Source organism: Callospermophilus lateralis, chromosome 6, assembly GCF_048772815.1.
Source record: "Callospermophilus lateralis isolate mCalLat2 chromosome 6, mCalLat2.hap1, whole genome shotgun sequence".
In the NCBI taxonomy this organism is placed as follows: Eukaryota; Metazoa; Chordata; class Mammalia; order Rodentia; family Sciuridae; genus Callospermophilus; species Callospermophilus lateralis.
The window spans coordinates 131,174,321-131,192,358 of record NC_135310.1 but is presented as its reverse complement, the minus strand read 5'-3'; the positions used below and the strand labels follow the sequence as shown (position 1 = coordinate 131,192,358).

Here is an 18,038-nt window from a genome sequence, read left to right as displayed (position 1 = left end):
GAGACAGTAGCAAGAACCAATAAGGGGCAGTTACCTCACTATCACTAAGGGGCCTAGGCAGATTTCAGATTAAACCATTAGCCTGGGCTAAGGTCAAAAAGGTCTGCACATGCCAGTCCAGCCAGTTCACATATACGGAAATGCTCTGGAAGAACCCATGAGGGCACTTTAGCCAACATCCAATAATGGCTGCGGTCCCAAAGGAGGTAAAAGGTTTCAACAACTTCTGTGCCAAGTCTCATGCTATTCAACCTTGAAAGGATAAAAATTCATTGCAATTTTTTTTCAGTTCCTCAAATTCAGGTATAAACATAATAAAGTTCTGAAATACTTCAAAATTAGTGGTTAAATTTCGTAAACTTACTATAATCTTAAGGAGTGCTAAAAGAAGGGAGGAAGAAAGTTTGTACAAATTGGGGAGAGGAACAAGGGAAAGAAAGAAAGCTATAAACAGGTAAAGTACACCAAGGTGGAAAGGCAGAAAAGATGAATTGGTGTTGTTTGAAATAATAGCAGGCAGTGCAAAAGAATGAGTTGGGTTTAAGAAAAGCTGGTATAAACTAGAGCCATGAAAATAAAGATAGGAAGATAGATTTCAATTAATGCTGTTATTGGATTAACAATTATTAGTCAAGCTGAGAAATTATTTATATTTTTAAAATTGACATCAGAGTTGTTTATAGTCTTGGAGGGTACTGTATTGTGAACTGGCTGATTATAATGTGGCAGAAGTTCAGGATACAGGCTCTGATATGCTCCTGTGTTTGCTATGGGTCACTGGTGTACCTATTTCCCTGTGCTAAGATTCCTTTTGTGGTAGTGAAGTTTCTGGTAGCTGTCTGTATAAGCCAGCACACTGGTTGTGGGTTTTCTGAAGTTGTTCTGTGATGCAGTAGTTTTCCTCTTGGTGTCTGCACTCTCTGAAGTGCTGTACTGAAGGATTTCTGGCAATTCACCTGGACTTTAGTTTCCACTGCTCCAGGTTATGAATAATGGGCATTGATTCTGCCTGCTTAAAAAGTCTGGCACAAGGTTCTGCAAGTATGGAAACATGCCCTGTCACTTATAGGTTGCTATTGTAGTTCAGGCTGTGGTACACCTAGGCTGGTATCCAGCCCTTTTTGCTTCTTAGCTTCTGGCAATTTCCTGCTAGGTCTACTTGTCACTGGATTCAGGCAGCTTCCCTCTCATATGGTGCTGCCACCCTAGGCTTCCCATGGTGCTTTCCACAGTGTGAGAGGTCAGAGTCTGGTAAATCAAATTTCCTTTGGAACTAAAGCTGTTTCATTGTAGCCTCTGGGTCAAATAAGCCTGCACAGAGGTTTTCACCCTTGCCTGGGTTGTAGAGGCTGCACAGGGTTAGACCTATACCTCGCTTGGCCCTCCGGCCTGCTATGTTCTCCTTGTTAGCAATGAGGGTGGAGAGTTTCCAAGATGTGTGTTAGTAATGGTCCTTCTTGAATTTATTTCTTGGCAGATTCTTAAGAGGGGCCATGGAAAGGGGGCTTAACTCTGGTTTAATTTGCAACTGTCCTGCATGGGAAGTTACTATGCTGATTTAAGAGGGTGACTGATGGGCTGCAGACTCCACAAGATGGTTGCAGGGGCCTCCCTTCTCAGCTTTCTTTTCATGATTTGGTTTTCAGCAGTCTGTGCTATTGTAAGAAACATTTGTGTTTTATATTTTGTCTGTTTTTTTTTAACATTTTTTAATTTGATGAGCGGAAAAAATGTCCACAACCATGCTCACTTTCTTTCTCTGATGCCTCTTCCACCTCATCCACGGGTTTTCCCTTAGGGCACTGAGTTTTGTTTTTTACTCTGGTAACCTATCTTCCAGTTTTTCTGGGTCTCAGACTACGTAATGTGAAGTCATAAAGCATATATTTTGTCACCTGCTTCTCAATTCTGCTTTTGTTTGCTGCTTCCTTACTGTGGTTTAAGGAGATAGGGACCCCTTGCTTCTGCCAACTTCCCCTTCTGCCTCCACAGCTATCAGTTCAAAACATCATTATACAGTTTAAACAACAAAGGATCCTTGGAGAAATGCCTGATGCTGAGCCTGGGAAAAGAATATATAAAATAAGCCTAGAGAAGCAGTACCAGAAATTAAGAAGATACCGAAAATTAACAAAGAATAACAACAACAACAATAACAAAATGAAGATATGTCCTAGGGACATAGCAGCCAACCTGAAATAGCTCCAGAGGACAAAGCTGGGACAATTTGAGCAACAAAATCAGTAGCACACATTTAATTATAACCCAAATTATAACACAAATATCCCTAAGTACATTCTAATATAAATAAATGATTGGATCAATAAATAAATGAAGTGAAGACCTTACTTACAGATAAAGTCTCCCATTCTGAGAATTAGAAGTTAATATCTCTTATTCTGTCTTACATGGAGCCCAGGGTCAAAAATCTTTGTTTCAAGTGAGATAGATGTGAAAGTACAAAGGTATACACTACACAAAAATGTAGTGTCAGTTATTTAAAAATTTAATTATTCTTTTCTGATACTTCTATCAAATAAATATATTACCAAATTACTGCAAATGATGAATTTTAAAATATAATCCTTTTAATAGTAAATGTTCATTTCAAAAATTATCCTTATGCAAATGAAATGTAATATATGATGCAGAAAATAATTAACATCTTCCTATTTATTAATTTACAAACAAAATATACAAAAGGTACATATTAACAAAACTAATTATGCATACAGACTCAAAATCAAAATTATTTATTGGTACCTTATTAAAGTAATCTTTCAGATATGTTTTTTTTTTACCTAAGAATCATTTAGAATACTAAGATTCAGTCATTAATTGGTACTGTCTCCTCCAAAACATGCATCTTCAGTGCAGTCCAAGCACTGTCACCATAAGATGTCAGAATAAGGATAAGAGGTACAAGAACAAAAATAGATGTTGTGACTATGAGGGTTGGCTCATTGGCATGAGTATCAACACATGATAATTTCAGGAATGCTGGAATTTCATAGAAGAAGTGATCTAGTTGATGATTTCCACACAATGGTAACTACAAGGCAAAGAGGGAATTGAATGCTGAGTTTACAAAACCACTTACCCAGCAAGCCACAGCTAACAATTGGCAAAATTGAGGGTGCATGAGGACAATGTAATGCAAGCACACAGCTACATTACAGTCATATGACATCACCACCAACAAGACACACTCAGTGCTTGCTACTACTAAGTAAAAGTAGAATTGAATCATAAAATTGGCATAAGAAATGGTCTTCTGTGGGCCCCAGAGATTGACCAGCAATTGGGATATGGAGCTGGTAGTGCAGCAGAGATCCAGAAAGGAGAAGTTTGAGAGGAAGAAGTACACGGGAGTGTGAAGATGGGAGTCAATGTATGATATGATGATGACAAGAGGTTGCCTATCAGTGTTATCAAGTAGAATAACCATATAACCACAAAGAGAGATGCTTCCAGGTGAGGAGGCCACTTAAAAAAACCCAGTAGAATGAAGTTAGTTTTGTGAAGTACCATTGAATTTTTCCACCATTTTTGGTTATCTTAGGAACAAAAATCATATAAACTCAAAAAGATAAGAAAATGCTCCAAAAATCATATAAATATGAGAAAAATAATCAGAAGTCTATTATAAGATCCTGACATATCTTAAGACAATTTGAGCTTAAGTAAATTTATTGCAGTAAATGACTGAACAACAAAAGAAATATTGAACACACATGATGTTGCTTCAATGATATCCATGCCCAAAAGGCTCATTAAAAAAATTACATGAAGTAAATTGAGAAATAAAGGTGCTTATACTCTTTAATGATGTCAACAAGGACTAGGAAACTTGTTGAGGTGAAAAGAGGTCAATGAGGCATGATATCTCAATGTGTGATCCAATGTGTGCTTGGAAAATAACTGGTTGTTAACAAAATTTAATTTCTCCAAGGCAATAGGAGAAATCCGTATATACAATATCGATTAGATTATCATACCATTCTTACTGTGTTTGTTGTTTGCTTTTTGTAATTGTATAGGGATTATACAAAATACTGTCATTTTTTTTTCTTAGAAAATAAAGAGCCAGTGGGAAAGAAACACAGCATCTGCAACCTACACTCAAATCCACCTTAAAGGGATGGATAGCAGAAAGATATTGATAGGGAAGGAGGGAAGGAAGGAGAGAGGGAGAGAGGAAGAAAGAAAGAAAGCATAGGAGGTAGATAGATACATTTCAGAGCAAAGCTCTTCAGGGAAAAATATCACTAATACTCAACCTGGATAAAGGGAAAAGGGTATTTTTTTATTTGTTTTTTTTTTTGTTTCAGTTTTTTGACCAGGGATTGAATTCAGGGACACTAACCACTAACCACTGAACCACATCCCCAGCCTTTTTTTTTTTTTTGTACTATATTAAGAGACAGGGTCGCATTGACTTCCTCAGGGCCTTACTAAATAGTTGAAGCTATTGAATTTATGATCTTCTTGCATCAGAATCCTGAGTCACTGAGATTATAGTGGGGATTACAGGTGTGCACCACTATGCCTGGCTAAATGTCACATTTTTATTAATTCAAGGGTGAGTAGTACTTGGTAAAAAATGGTAATTGAAGAAATGCTTAATGTATCTAAGGTAGAAAATTTCCACAAAGATCCATTTTTGTTATCATATGAGTGACTTTTTTCCCTGAACTTTTGGGTTATTTCCATTAATGTGATGACAGAAACCTTAATAATTGCAATCCCAATAATCATTCATATAGATGAAAATACAGGAGGAAGAATATCAAATTTACCAGTGATTTCAAGTTGTTTATGCAGGGTGAAAGATATTTGTATTAAATTAGATGTGCTTATTAACTGATTTATTTGAACTGAATGTTTTTTTCTACTGTAAAATAAAACAGTGACAGTAACAGAAAGACATACAAAAACATCCCCATAACTTCATGGATATTAATGATATAAAAAGCTACAAAATTCAAGAAAAGAGCACTACAATAATTCTTGAATCTAATGTATGAAATATGATATGTCAAGAGATCTGTAATGTTTTGAACTACCAATAAAAAAATAAAAATAATTCCTAAAGGATGTATACATTTAAATTTGGAAAGAAAGGGGAATGAGGGAAAGGGAGGAAGAATGAGATAAGGAAACAATGATGGAATGAAAAGGGAAATTTTTAAAGCAAGAAAATCAAACTTCAGTGACTCTGCAAAGAAAAAGGAAGACTTTTCAGAGGAGGACAGGGAGAGGAACATGTTGAGAGTAGTTAGAGCACTTGAAGTTTGAGGTGTGAGCATTGCAGGGCTGAGAAATTGGACTCATGGAGCCTGAGGAAGCTACATGATGTCTTTTTCTTATCATCTTTATCAGGATGATAACTGATACAGTATTTAAATTCTAAACATAAGTTCTGATTTCTGCATATTTTTACTTCTAAGTTTCTAGTCTAGATAAGATCTATGAATTCTTAATGAAACCATTTGAAGAATTTGGTCATTTGATAGTTACACTTAGTCAAAATTAAATTTTTTTTCAACTAATAACTATACAGTTATGATTCTTGGATGATACTTTTTCAACCCTTTATCAAAAAGTTTACCACTTTCTTTGTATTTATTGTGGCAATACCTAACCCACAATTTACATACCCTCTTCTGAATTTTCGTGTCCTATAACATTTTTATATCTTTTTCCTCTCCTCCTTTTGTGACCAATACATTTCTTTCATATGCTACATACTAACTTATATGAGGAAAATAAAGATGTCACAGTAGATCCACCTGTGGTTTTCTCTTTTGGGAATCTCTCTGCTGCTTGTGTTCTATAAATGAAACCCTTGTGAAAGATTTTAGGAGTAGCAGTTTGGTTATATTTCAGTAGGAAAATTAAGATCATTTTGTCTGACTCCACACTTTGAGACTAAGTCTAACCTTGTAACTCTTAATGGTACTGGTAATATAAATGATCATTAACCAGGTTTTACAATGGTTAACTATCTCCAACTCAGAAGTCATTTAGGATGATCAGTGAACACATTTTAAAACAGCTTTCTTAAAAACCATAGCTAAATAGAAAAATAGCAATAATCAAATAGTAAATAATGAAGATTCCTTTTCAATAAGTCACTGCCACATGAGACATAATGATAACCTTCCAAGAGCTTTTTTGAATCTCATTTATACTAGTAAACACTACATCATGAGAATTATTAACCACAAATTACTATTACTTTGTCTTGTAAAGATTCAGTTTTCTTATTCATTTCACAGTTGCTTCTATGACTTAGTAGATTTAATAAAAACAAAGTAGCAGTTGTGAGATATCTTTATCTGTTGTGTGTACTATATATAATATTTTTACAAATATGGGGAAAATATGGGGGAAAAGATACAAGGAAATTAAAAGTGTAACTTTATGATTTAATTTTCTTATTGAAGGGGAAAGAAATAGACTTTCTCCAAGGTTGCTTTTATATGCTGGGGATAAATTTTCTATTTTAGGATTGGAAGTTAGCATTTCCAGCATTTCAGAGGAAAACAGGTCACTTTTTTCATACCTTTAACACTGCCAACATCTATTGATTCTGATCATATTACTCCCTTCATTCTCTTCCCTAGTACTTAAGAAGTATTCAAACGACTCCTTTTACTTCTGTCCTTCTGGTGTCTGTCCACATTCCCTGTATGCCACCTTCCCTATTTCTCTCTCTTTATGTGAAGATGACCTGATCCTTGGTGTTGGTCTCCCTAAAATCACTAACATAAATGCCTGATTTCAATTATAATCTAGTATATCATGTTTGTGAAGCAAAATTAAAGCAACTGTGGTTATCATTGCTCCAAAAGAAAGAGACCTGATTCAACTAAAATTATTTGTAGCTACAAAGAGAAAATCATTAGAGTAATCAATATATCAGGGGATTGACCCTTATCTCAGAGTCTTCTGGGCCTTGTTAAAAACAAAAGAGTTACTTGATTTCCTTGATTGGGCCATTGAGAGGGTAAATCCCAATATATCAATTAATGCCTTTAAGGACGTTATCCTGGTTAGAAAAATTTTACAGGAATGCCATCATCATGATATCAGTCTATTGTATTAAAATGTTAATGAATCTATAGTCTTACCATCACTGAGAAAATATGCTTCAAGCTGTGATAACTGAAAGGATAGGTAGTATTGAGTTACCTGACTTTTTTTTACCCAACTCTTCATCCTGCTTAGTACAAAAATTTGAGGGATAATTTGTCAAATAAACTAATTTGTGAATAGAAAAAGTCATGAAATAATGAAAATTTATAATACAAACTGTATATCTTTACCTTAATAACTGCAGTTTTTTACTGTATCTGATATGTCTAAAATCCAAGGTTGGCCTAGTTTAGCATGAAAATATGTTGAAAATATTCTTTTAAGACCATTCATAATATTACAAGTTTACTACCAAAACTCAGAAAACATTTTTTAAAACAAAACTAAGTAATACTTAAGATATATTATTCATTACATTTCTGAATATGTTGTCAAAATATAAAAAACTGCATGGCTCAATAATCAATAGACTACATCCTATAATTGTTTTGTTTTCATAAGAAAGGATTTCATAAATGTATACATTAATGAACATTTAAAAATCATTACATTGTCAGCTAACATATTGCATTTGTACCAAAGAAAATCTTGGTAAAGAGGTCATGTCACATTACAATAAGATAACATTTATAAATAAGTAATTTTTTTATTGACTTAACGTTTTATTTATTTCATTCAAATTTATCAAAGTTAGTCATTGACCTTTATCAAAATGTATTATTAGTTCTTAACATTTAAGAAAAATACTTCTGAACATTAAGGAATGTCTACCTTTAGGTCATTAGACAGTTCCAACCACTCATTATAAAATTAGTGAATGCTATTTTAATTTCTTCCATAAAATACATTTCTATCATAGTGTTGCAGAATTCATACTTATTTTCAAATGGTAATTCAATGAAATCCTATGCAAGACATAAAAAATTAAGCAACAAATGTGGTAAAAGGAGGTTCACCAAGTCAGACTAGACAATCCATTTTAGGATTAAGTAGTATGCATACATTTTGTTCAAATAAAGAGGCATATTATTTTAAACTTTATCAGTGTACAAATGGGTAAAATGTTCTGAGGGTATTTATATGGCAAACCTTCTTTCTTCTTGATCTCACATATGAAATAGTGTCCACTTAAAACACTTCAATAGGACTCCATCACTTATGGAATAAAGATGAAACATTGACGCTTACATTCTTAGACCCTCATGATCTAGTTTTTGGGATTATGAAGTACTTGAAATTCCCCAAAGGGGTAATGTATTTTCTTTTACACTTAGGCTCTTCTACCTGGGATGCCTTTATACTTTCTGTTTTCCTGGAAAAACCTTATGCATTAGTTCTCAGCTCACATGTCATCCCCTCAGAAATCCTTTCTGGATAACCAGCTCAAATCTCCTGATGTGGAAGCACCTGTTCATCTTCTTATGTCATTCTTGCCCTTGTTATAAGCATTTGTTTACATGTCTGAGATTCCCATCAAAGTCTAAACTACATGAGATAGGCTCTTACTAATCTACAGAATTTAGTCTAGTTCCTGGCAATAATAATAATATCTTACAAAACAAGTCAACATTTATTAAACTCATTATATCCTAGATATTTTGCTGTTTTATCTAAATTATCTCATTTGCTTAGATCATTTTCACTTCAAAAATGATGAAAATAATGTGAAGAGGAGCTAAAGGTACTCATGATGGTTACAATAGTGAGGATAGAGAGATCAGGTTATTTTGTGGTAACAAACAATCTCCCACTTCTCAGTGGATTGCAAATCACCAAAGCTCAGTTGTTTACTTTTGTTTCCTGTTCATGGCAGACTGGGCATAGTTCTGCTCTATGTTATCTTCACTAGGGAACTCAAGCTTATGAAGCAGATGTTTTATATCAAACATTGTTAGATAAATAAATAAGTAATTTTAAGATGCTCTGGTATCCTCTTTCCTGTTGAGTAGAAGTAATAGATAAAATGGTCTTTGAGTTCAATTATCTGGGTTGTTGTGAAAACTAAATACATCAACATTTTTGAGGTTCCACATATAATAAGAAGATGTGATCCTTTCCAAAATGTAGAATAGTAATTAGAAGAGGTTGAGAAGGGAGAGCAGCACAGGTAATCGAAAGATACATTTGATCAATGTACACTGAATGTATATAAGCATATGTGTAAATATCATACTGAACACCATTAATATGTACAGTTAATATATACCAATCAAAATGAAATAAAATAAAATGTTTTCAAACACGGTATGGAAATACGTAAACATTCTTCATAGTAACTAAGGTAAAATCATTCAATGTATATAAGTTGTTATTACCATGATAGTGGTATTAGAAACTGTCAGTGCTAGTAAAATTCACTCAGTTACTAAAAACTAAATAAAATATAACCACCTGAGTCATAGCAGATTGCACCAAGTTCTAAAATACTTCATACTGTGCTCATTAGACTTGAGAAACAATTTTTTAACCTTTGTAAATCTATTGGAGGACAGCAAAGGTTAAAATTTTATGTGCAATATAGTTATTTAGTGTTGACAAAACATCTTTATAAAACATGCTTTAATTATTGCTGCAGTTTGCATTTTTCCTTGCCAATACACTTGAGATATAAGATAGAATGAAAGTATGTTCATCATACAGAAATCAATAAAAATGATTCATCACATCAGTGGACTTAAAGACAACAATTACATGATTGTCTTAACAGATGCAGAAAAAGCATTTGAAATAATTCAGCATACATTCATATTCAAAACACTAGAAAATCTAGGGATAGTAGAAATATAACTCAACATTGTAAAAACCCAAAGGCCAACATCATCGTAAATGGAGAAAAATTGAAGCATTCTCCACTTTTATTCAACCTAATTCTAAAAACTAGCCAGAGAAATTACACAAAGGGAAGAAATTAAAAGGATATGAATAGGAAAAGAATGAACAGTGAAACTCCACATCATGTATAACCACAAGAATGGGATCCTATTTAGAATAAGTTATACTTTATGTACATGTAATATGTCAAAATACACTCTACTGTCCTGTATATCTAAAATGAACTGTGGTACTCAAGCCAAAGTGACTCCATTTTATTTAATGACTCAACTTTGCAAAATAGCCACGCCAAATCTAAAGATCATGATTGGGGCAAGTTGTTTTTTTCCTTTTGCCATAGAAACCCTTAGGAACATGGAAATACCTAATGGGACATTGTTTCTGTAACTAGGGTAATGGGGTTCTGTTTCTGTAATTGGGGTGAGTGGTCTAATTGTGATTGGCAAACTTCTGGTCACCTGACTGCACTCCCCTGCTTCTGTAACTTGGCTTGCTTGCATTGGCTAAACACCCAAATGTCCCTTTGTGGTTTTCAGGCTTAAAAGGGGGAACCCTTACAATTGTTCTGGGCTGATCAGGGAAACAGCTTTATGTTCTTGTCAGTCACCATTAATGTGCTTCCATAAAGGCTTGATTCGATTATACATGAGTGGATTGGAAGACAATTTATGAAACCCCAGGATGTTGCTTTAACTATAACAGCACAAATAAAAAATGCAAAAACAAAAAAACAACAACAACAAAACAAAAAACAGAAAGAAAAGCAAATATGTGTGTGGGAGACCAACCTTGCACATGACTGAGTCAGTCCCAGGCTGGGTGATTGAGGCATGTGGCATCAGCCATGCCAGACTGCCCCAACCTTCTTGGGTTCCAGGGATGGTGCTTTCCTGCTTAGGCATGTGCTTTCCTACATCCCCGTGGGTGGAGCTATGCTCAATTGTTCCTTTGAAATATTACCCTTTGCCCTGTTTGGGATAGAATGTTTCATGGAAACAGCTTTTGTGTGTCCCCTTCTCTTACTGCACCCTTGGACATGGACTACCTAGATGTCAGTCAACCTGCTGACAGCAGACCTCATGAAGCTAGACTCTACCCCCAGAAACCTGACTCCTTGCCTCATTTGAATAGCTTCTCCTCAATAAAAGGTGTCAGCATTCAGCAATTGTGGTCTCTCTCTCTCTCTCTCTCTCTCTCTCTCTCTCTCTCTCTCTCTCCCCCCCCCCAACTTAAGGTCAGAGGAGCTGTCACAGCACCCCCAAAGAAAAAGGTATTTCTGACTCTTGTGTGGTTATTTCACGTGGCCCAGTCAGACCAGCTCCCCTGGAATGATCCCTAAGTGTTTTAGTGGAGAGCAAAACCTGGCAATTGGTGTCCCTGGGTTTGCAAAAAGGTCTAAGTGCTTAAGCCCCTGGGACAAAGGCCGCATATGTTACTTTGAACAAATCTGACTTTTGGCAATTGTCACAGTTCATAGCCTCAAAGATATGAAGCCAATACAAACTATTTAAATTTAAGGTCACAAAATGTAAGAAATTAGGCACATCGGAGAAATACAATTTGAATAAATGACATCAATTGATTCCTTCAGACTTCTAGTAAAATGAGTGCTTGAGATGAATGTGAATTAGAGCAGAGAATATACAAATACAAAGTATAATGATGGAGGCTCAATTGGTGTTCATCAGAGCAGTGATTTGAATTATGGTCCTTGAACTGTCCGGTGATAGAAGTGATGCCTCTTCTGGGAACTCTTGGGGCAAAGGCACCGGTTGAGATTGACCAGTTGTTCTCGTGATGCCCTGTTCAAAAGGAGGTTCCCTTCCAGCCATGGAACTCTCAGTTCTTGACCTGAAGTTCAGATACCAGCTGCCCAGGGTTATAAAATTATGGGTGCAAGCTGATAATTATAATTAGGCCATTAGGCTCCAACCTTGGTTCTATGTGCTTTGAAGAAATTTTCTCACACAAAATCTGTTTGATGTTAAAACCTATATAATAAACATACCGTGCTGGCTGTTGGTCATTATACCTCTACTAGAGTGAAATGCTCACCAGGGATGAGCTACCCACTTGGCATCAGTTACCCAGTTTTGTGAGTCTGCTTGTCTTTTATAATCCCCCATCACCCCTTGTCTGGTTTCTGAATTAACCACTGTGCAGGTCATGACAGGTGTTGACTTCTAGAAATTGCTGTACAGTTTTGCTTGATATGATTTCATTTCCCATTATTTTTATTCTCATAAGCTTTCAGAAAAATTTTACATTCTAAGGGTAAAAACACAACCTAATGATGTAAACTACAATGTTACTACTGAGGTTTTGATAGGACAGGGTACATGAGTAAAATGCTACAAGCTGTTCATTCTCATCTTGTAAATATAAATGTCAGATATAATGCTAAAAATAACAGAGTGAACTGAAAGGTTATATCAAAAATTTCCATCTTATGCCTAGGTATTGCCTATTGGTTCACATTGGGACTAGTTCCAGTAGATCAGGGTATCAAATTATTTATTTAAAATGAACATTAACATGATCTTGATTCTTTTCTCTACATATAAAATACAGAATGTTAATGACCCATAAGGATGTATCATTTGGGTTTCATATTTATGAAAAAATAAAAATTCCAATTTTCCAATTATAAAAAGAATATATATAAAATATTGATTTTCATTTTCCTAGAAGATATTCAGATTTTGAAAGCATATTTTATATAACTGACAAAATGAAAGGAAGGCAAGTCCAATTTCTCATATGTCACAATCATTTAACAACATAAGATGAAACTTCAAGTTGAAGTTTTGCTATCCTCATGGTTATCCCCATTTGGAGTCTTTAATTTTGTCCTCTTCACAGACACAAATCTTCTTTCCAAAGTTAAAGAAAGATTATAGGGAATGTAAAAGAACAGGAAAATAGCTTTAAAAAGCTTCATTCTGGCAAATTCTATGAATATCCTTTGCTAGAAATGAATACTTTTGTGATTTTACTCACATTTTACTTGCTTCCAGCTTAGATTTCTGGTTTCTCTGCCAATGTTTCATATGGAGTGATTGATTTCATTATTAGATATGTGATTCACCACAGGCTCCCTCTCTTCAGTATTGTATGATTTTATCTGGTACTCAGCTATGTTTACCATCAACACTTTCATGGCATTGGAAAGGGTAACGTGTATCCTCCTAGATATCAAGATATATTGTATGGACTCTCTCTCCTCCAGCAAGGAGGTCCACAGAACAGGGTAGAGAAGAGTATGGCTACAGAGACACTTGGAGACCAAGGAGGAAGCAGGTCTAATTTTATTGTGCAGTTACCATGTATATATACTCAGGCATTACCTAAGCAGATTACAGGTAGCCACCAAATACAATTTCTGGTCAACTGTACTTGCAGTGAGCAATCGAGGAGTGGGCCACAGAGCAAGTATAGGGACAGCAACACGTGGCCTCAAGCCCAGGGTTGTGCCTACAATGTAAGTGGTTTGCCGCTCACATGCCTAGCACAGGGGAGTGGTTTGCTGTTAACATATGCCATGTATGCAGTACTCCGTGCACTTGTCCCCACAATATATGACAAATGTGTTGTACTCTGTAGAGAACTGCCCTAGCTGGCATCATTTACCCATATATTTAGCAATGCTACCATTTTGGTACTCTAGATATAAATGATGCTGAACTATTTGGGTACTAAACCCAGTAAGGCCTTTGTATTCATCAACCTTATTATTCCTGTAACCTTTAGTCTCATCCTATCTCTTACACATTCACTAGAAGTAGTGACTTGAACTTCTTCTACATAATCACCTGCTGGAGGAAAAAAAATGTTCAATATTTATATTTCTCTGTCATGAGTTTCTACTATGCTATCACAATATTAATGATGGATAGCTAATGGAGATAGACAGAAATAAAAATGGAACAGAAATAGAAAGTAAAAGAACTAAATGTAAATGTTTACAGATACAGATATCAGTTACAGATACAATTAAGGGTACGTATATCTATCCAAAAACAAAACATTTTGCCCTAATCAAGGTAAGTTTTTTACTCTCTTCTATATAAGTTATCAGACTTAGTATGATAAAGACATTTTTAGGATGTGACAGATAAATGATTCCCTTAATGGGACAGTTAATAAGGTGCTTTTCCATTACAAGAAACTGAAGTTTTACTAAGTTGGTTTTCCCACATACCCATCTCCACTGATTCTACATCACTCATTGATCCATAGGGACTCCAATTGAGGAGACTAGAATTACCTACATTTGTGAAACACTTGCCTTTATTGTAGATTCTAGATTTTTGCATCAACTCTGGTCTGAAACCATATTTTTAAAACTTGTATGAGCTTTATAGAGGAGATAGCAGTGATCTGATTATAACAATCAAATATTTTTAGATCTACATAATGATATCATCTCCACTAGAACCCTATAATTTCCACATTTTTTTAGCCACTCTTATGCCTACTGTACTCTTTAATCAATGAGGGAATCACAAAGCAAATTGTAAAACATTGATTATTAAAAAAACAAAATGAAAATCTAAAAAGGTCAAAATGTGTGAGGTGAAGCTGAATTAGTACTTAGTGACAAATGTATACATTTGTAATGTATACAATTTAAATATTTGTGGTAAAATAAAGAACTGATTTAAGTTTTCACCATATAAGTCTACAAATAAAGATCAAATTGAACTCAAAGTTAGGAGAAAAAATAGACAAAAAACACATGAGCAAAAATATGTGAAACACAAAACACAATAATTAAAAACAGTATATGAAAAAAATAACTTCATTCATTGGAAATATCTTAAAACTGAAAAACATTTCCCTGGTTTGATAAATAAAGAGGAGATAAATACAAACAAAGTAGGGGTCAGTTTGTATCATAGCAGTGTTCTAATTGATAAAGGTATATTATGAATATTATGAACAAATTGGAAAACAGGTGAAATTAATGAGTTCCTTGGAAGATATCAATACCTAAAATAGACTTAAAAAGAAATAGAAAATCCAAATTTCTGTATGCCAATGAAAATAATTAAACATTTATTTTTAAATTTCCCATAAAGAGAACTACATATACATATGTCAATGTTGGTAAATTCTTTCATACATTTAAGAAGAAATGGTACCACACCTAAACAAACTATCTGAAAATAGGGAAGGGGAGCACTTCCTAAATCATTTAGTGAAACTAGCATCATATAGGCACATAGAGTATTTAGAGACATCAAAAGAAAGACAAATACTTCTTACAAACACACATAATTTGAGACTCAATCATTTTTAACAAACATTAACAAATCACATTGAGCAACAAAAGGTTCTGAAACAAAATCAAGTTGAGTACTTTTCTATATGAGGAAGTACAGTTTAATGTCTAAAAATCAGTCATTGCAACTCATTATGTTAACAGAATAAAGGAAGAAAGTCATAAGATCCTCCCAAGAGAGGCATTAAAAGCTTTGGACAAAATTGCAAAACTTTTTTATTATTAACACTCAGCAAACCAAGAACACAAAGGATCTTTCAAAACCCAGAGAGGCTGTGTGCTATAGACGTCCTCAGATCTGCATAGAATAATACCAACAAGCAAGAAATGAACAGTACTCTAATAGGGATGGTGGAAACAAATCCATCTGTTTTCCTGTCTGCCTGCCCCCCCCCTCTCTCTCTCCATCCTTATTTTTGATTAGCTTCTGCATATCAGAGAAAACATTAGAACTTTGCATCTGAGTCTAGTTTATTTCATTTAGCATGATAACTTCCAGCACCATATATTTAGCAGCGAATGCCATCTTTGTTCTTCTTTATTATTGAGTAATATTCCATATATATATATATATATATATATATATATATGTGTGTGTGTGTGTGTGTGTGTGTGTGTGTGTGTGTGTGTGGAGAGAGAGAGAGAGAGAGAGAGAGAGAGAGAGATACATTTTTTTTTATCCATTCCTCTGTTGACAGGTACTTAAATTGGTTCCATAGCTTGGCTATTGGTTATTGCAAATTATGCTGCTGTAAATATTGATGTGGCTGTACTCCTATAGAATGTTGATTTTAGACCTTTTAAATATACACCAAAGAGTGGAACATGTGTTGATACCATCCCTAGTTCTTATCAGAGTCTCCATACTGTTTTCTAGAACAGTTTCATGAATTTGCAGTCCCACCAACAATGCATGAGTGAATCTTTTCTTCCGCATCCTTGCCAATACTAACTATATATATTCTTGATAATTGCCATTTCTACTGGAGTGAGATGAAATCTCAATATAGTTTTGATTTTCATTTCCCTGATTGCTAGAGATGTTGAACATTTTCCCACATATTTGTGGCCATTTGTATTTCTTCTTTTGAGAAGTGTCTATTTAGTTCTTTTGCCCACTTATTAATTGGGTTACTTGTATTATTTTGGTGTTAATTTTTTAAGTTATTTATATATTTGGAATCTCACCATCATGTATATTCACAAGACACTGAAACAAACAAACAAACAAACAAACAAACAAACAAAAAACCAACCAAACAAACAAACAAACTAAAAAAACACCTCTAAGTAATTAGAGTAAAGGGAAGGGAATAGTGTAGTGGGAAGGAGGAACGGAATGAAAGTGAAGTACTGGGGATTGAATTAGAGCAAATTATATTCCATATTTTTATAATTATTTTAGAATAAGTTCTAATGCTATGCAGAACTAAAGTGAACCAATTCTAAGTTTTAAAATGTAAGAGGCAATGATAAATAAGAATGTATATTTCCTTTGTTAATGAGAACTTAAAGGATTTTAATTTCTGAAATTATATGAGACATTTAACTTATTATTATATTTGGAATAATAAAAAGTAGTTTAGTTTATGAAAACACTGGAAATTAAATGAGGCCCTTGTCTAAGATAAGATTGCTAAAAATGTAAAAGATAGAAAACATATGAGAGACTCATCAGGAGGTCAAAGAAATTTTATTAAACTTGGTCCTCTGTAAATGAGATGAGTCAAAGACAATAATGGTGTCTTAAGTAAAGAAAATGAAGAAAAGGTAGGAGTATTGTTAGGGAGTTTTTTATGATGAGAAGCAGTTTTGGAAGAAGAAGTTGAAAAAGATTCTAATATGAATAGGGCATCTTATTTTGGTTATTATTTTCAACATATTTCTTTTTACTCCTAGAAATACCCTTATTTCATTAACAAATAACATGGTCATGTGCCTTAAAAGATCCAAGGCACATGAAGTATTTGTGGAAAAGGAGAATTTTATTCAAAGCCTGTGGCAATCTCTAATGGCAAAATCACAGCTCACACTGACACCTATTCACTAATTAAAAGGCACTTCTAGGTTGTTATTGGCCAGAGTCAGACTAGAAGGTTGACCATTGGCCATTAAGTAAAAATCTGAGCTGCCTGCAATGAAATGAGTTATCAGTTCCACCAAAACCATGTAACCCAACATTCTATTATTAAATATAAATGTCATACCTAAGACCAGGTCTGAACAGGAAATGAGAAACCATGTAAATAATTGGGGAATTATGTTTCAACCAATTATTAGACACAGGTAAATCAAGGTACCACAAATTCACTCTCCTCTGGTATCTACTTTTAAGATTAATCACCTCTCACTCAAGTCACACATATAACACATGGAGAGTTCTCTATGAAAAATTAACCCAAGTGGAAAAAGTTCAAATTTTGCTTAAGTTTATTCTGCTCAGAAGTGGACATTCTGTGGATTGATTTTGCCATCATTTTTAAAACTATCATTAAATACTTAATATTAACATTTATTTTTAATTAATAATATCAATAATGTTATTGTTAAATAATTAACATATTAACTAACATAAACCCACTCACTGCTTAGCTTAGTAAATAAAGTGAAATATTATCATGCAACAAAACTCGTGTTTACTTTTTCCCAATAACATTTCCTTTTCACTACAGTAATCATTATAGTGAATTTTGTTTTCTCTTTAATATCTCTACATTGTATTTATTACTAATATATATCTACATAACATAAAATAACAGTTTGAAGGTATTTAAACTTGAAGAAAATTGCATTATTTGCATTCTTCTGCAGCTTGTCTTTT

The 18,038-nt window shown here is 34.1% G+C and overlaps 1 pseudogene; it reads right to left on the bottom strand.

Moving 5' to 3' along the window:
- The window catches only part of LOC143402140 (olfactory receptor 2J3-like), a 78,502-nt pseudogene extending 74,971 nt beyond the window's left edge, over positions 1–3,531 (bottom strand).
- Positions 3,532–18,038: the final 14,507 nt, after the last annotated feature.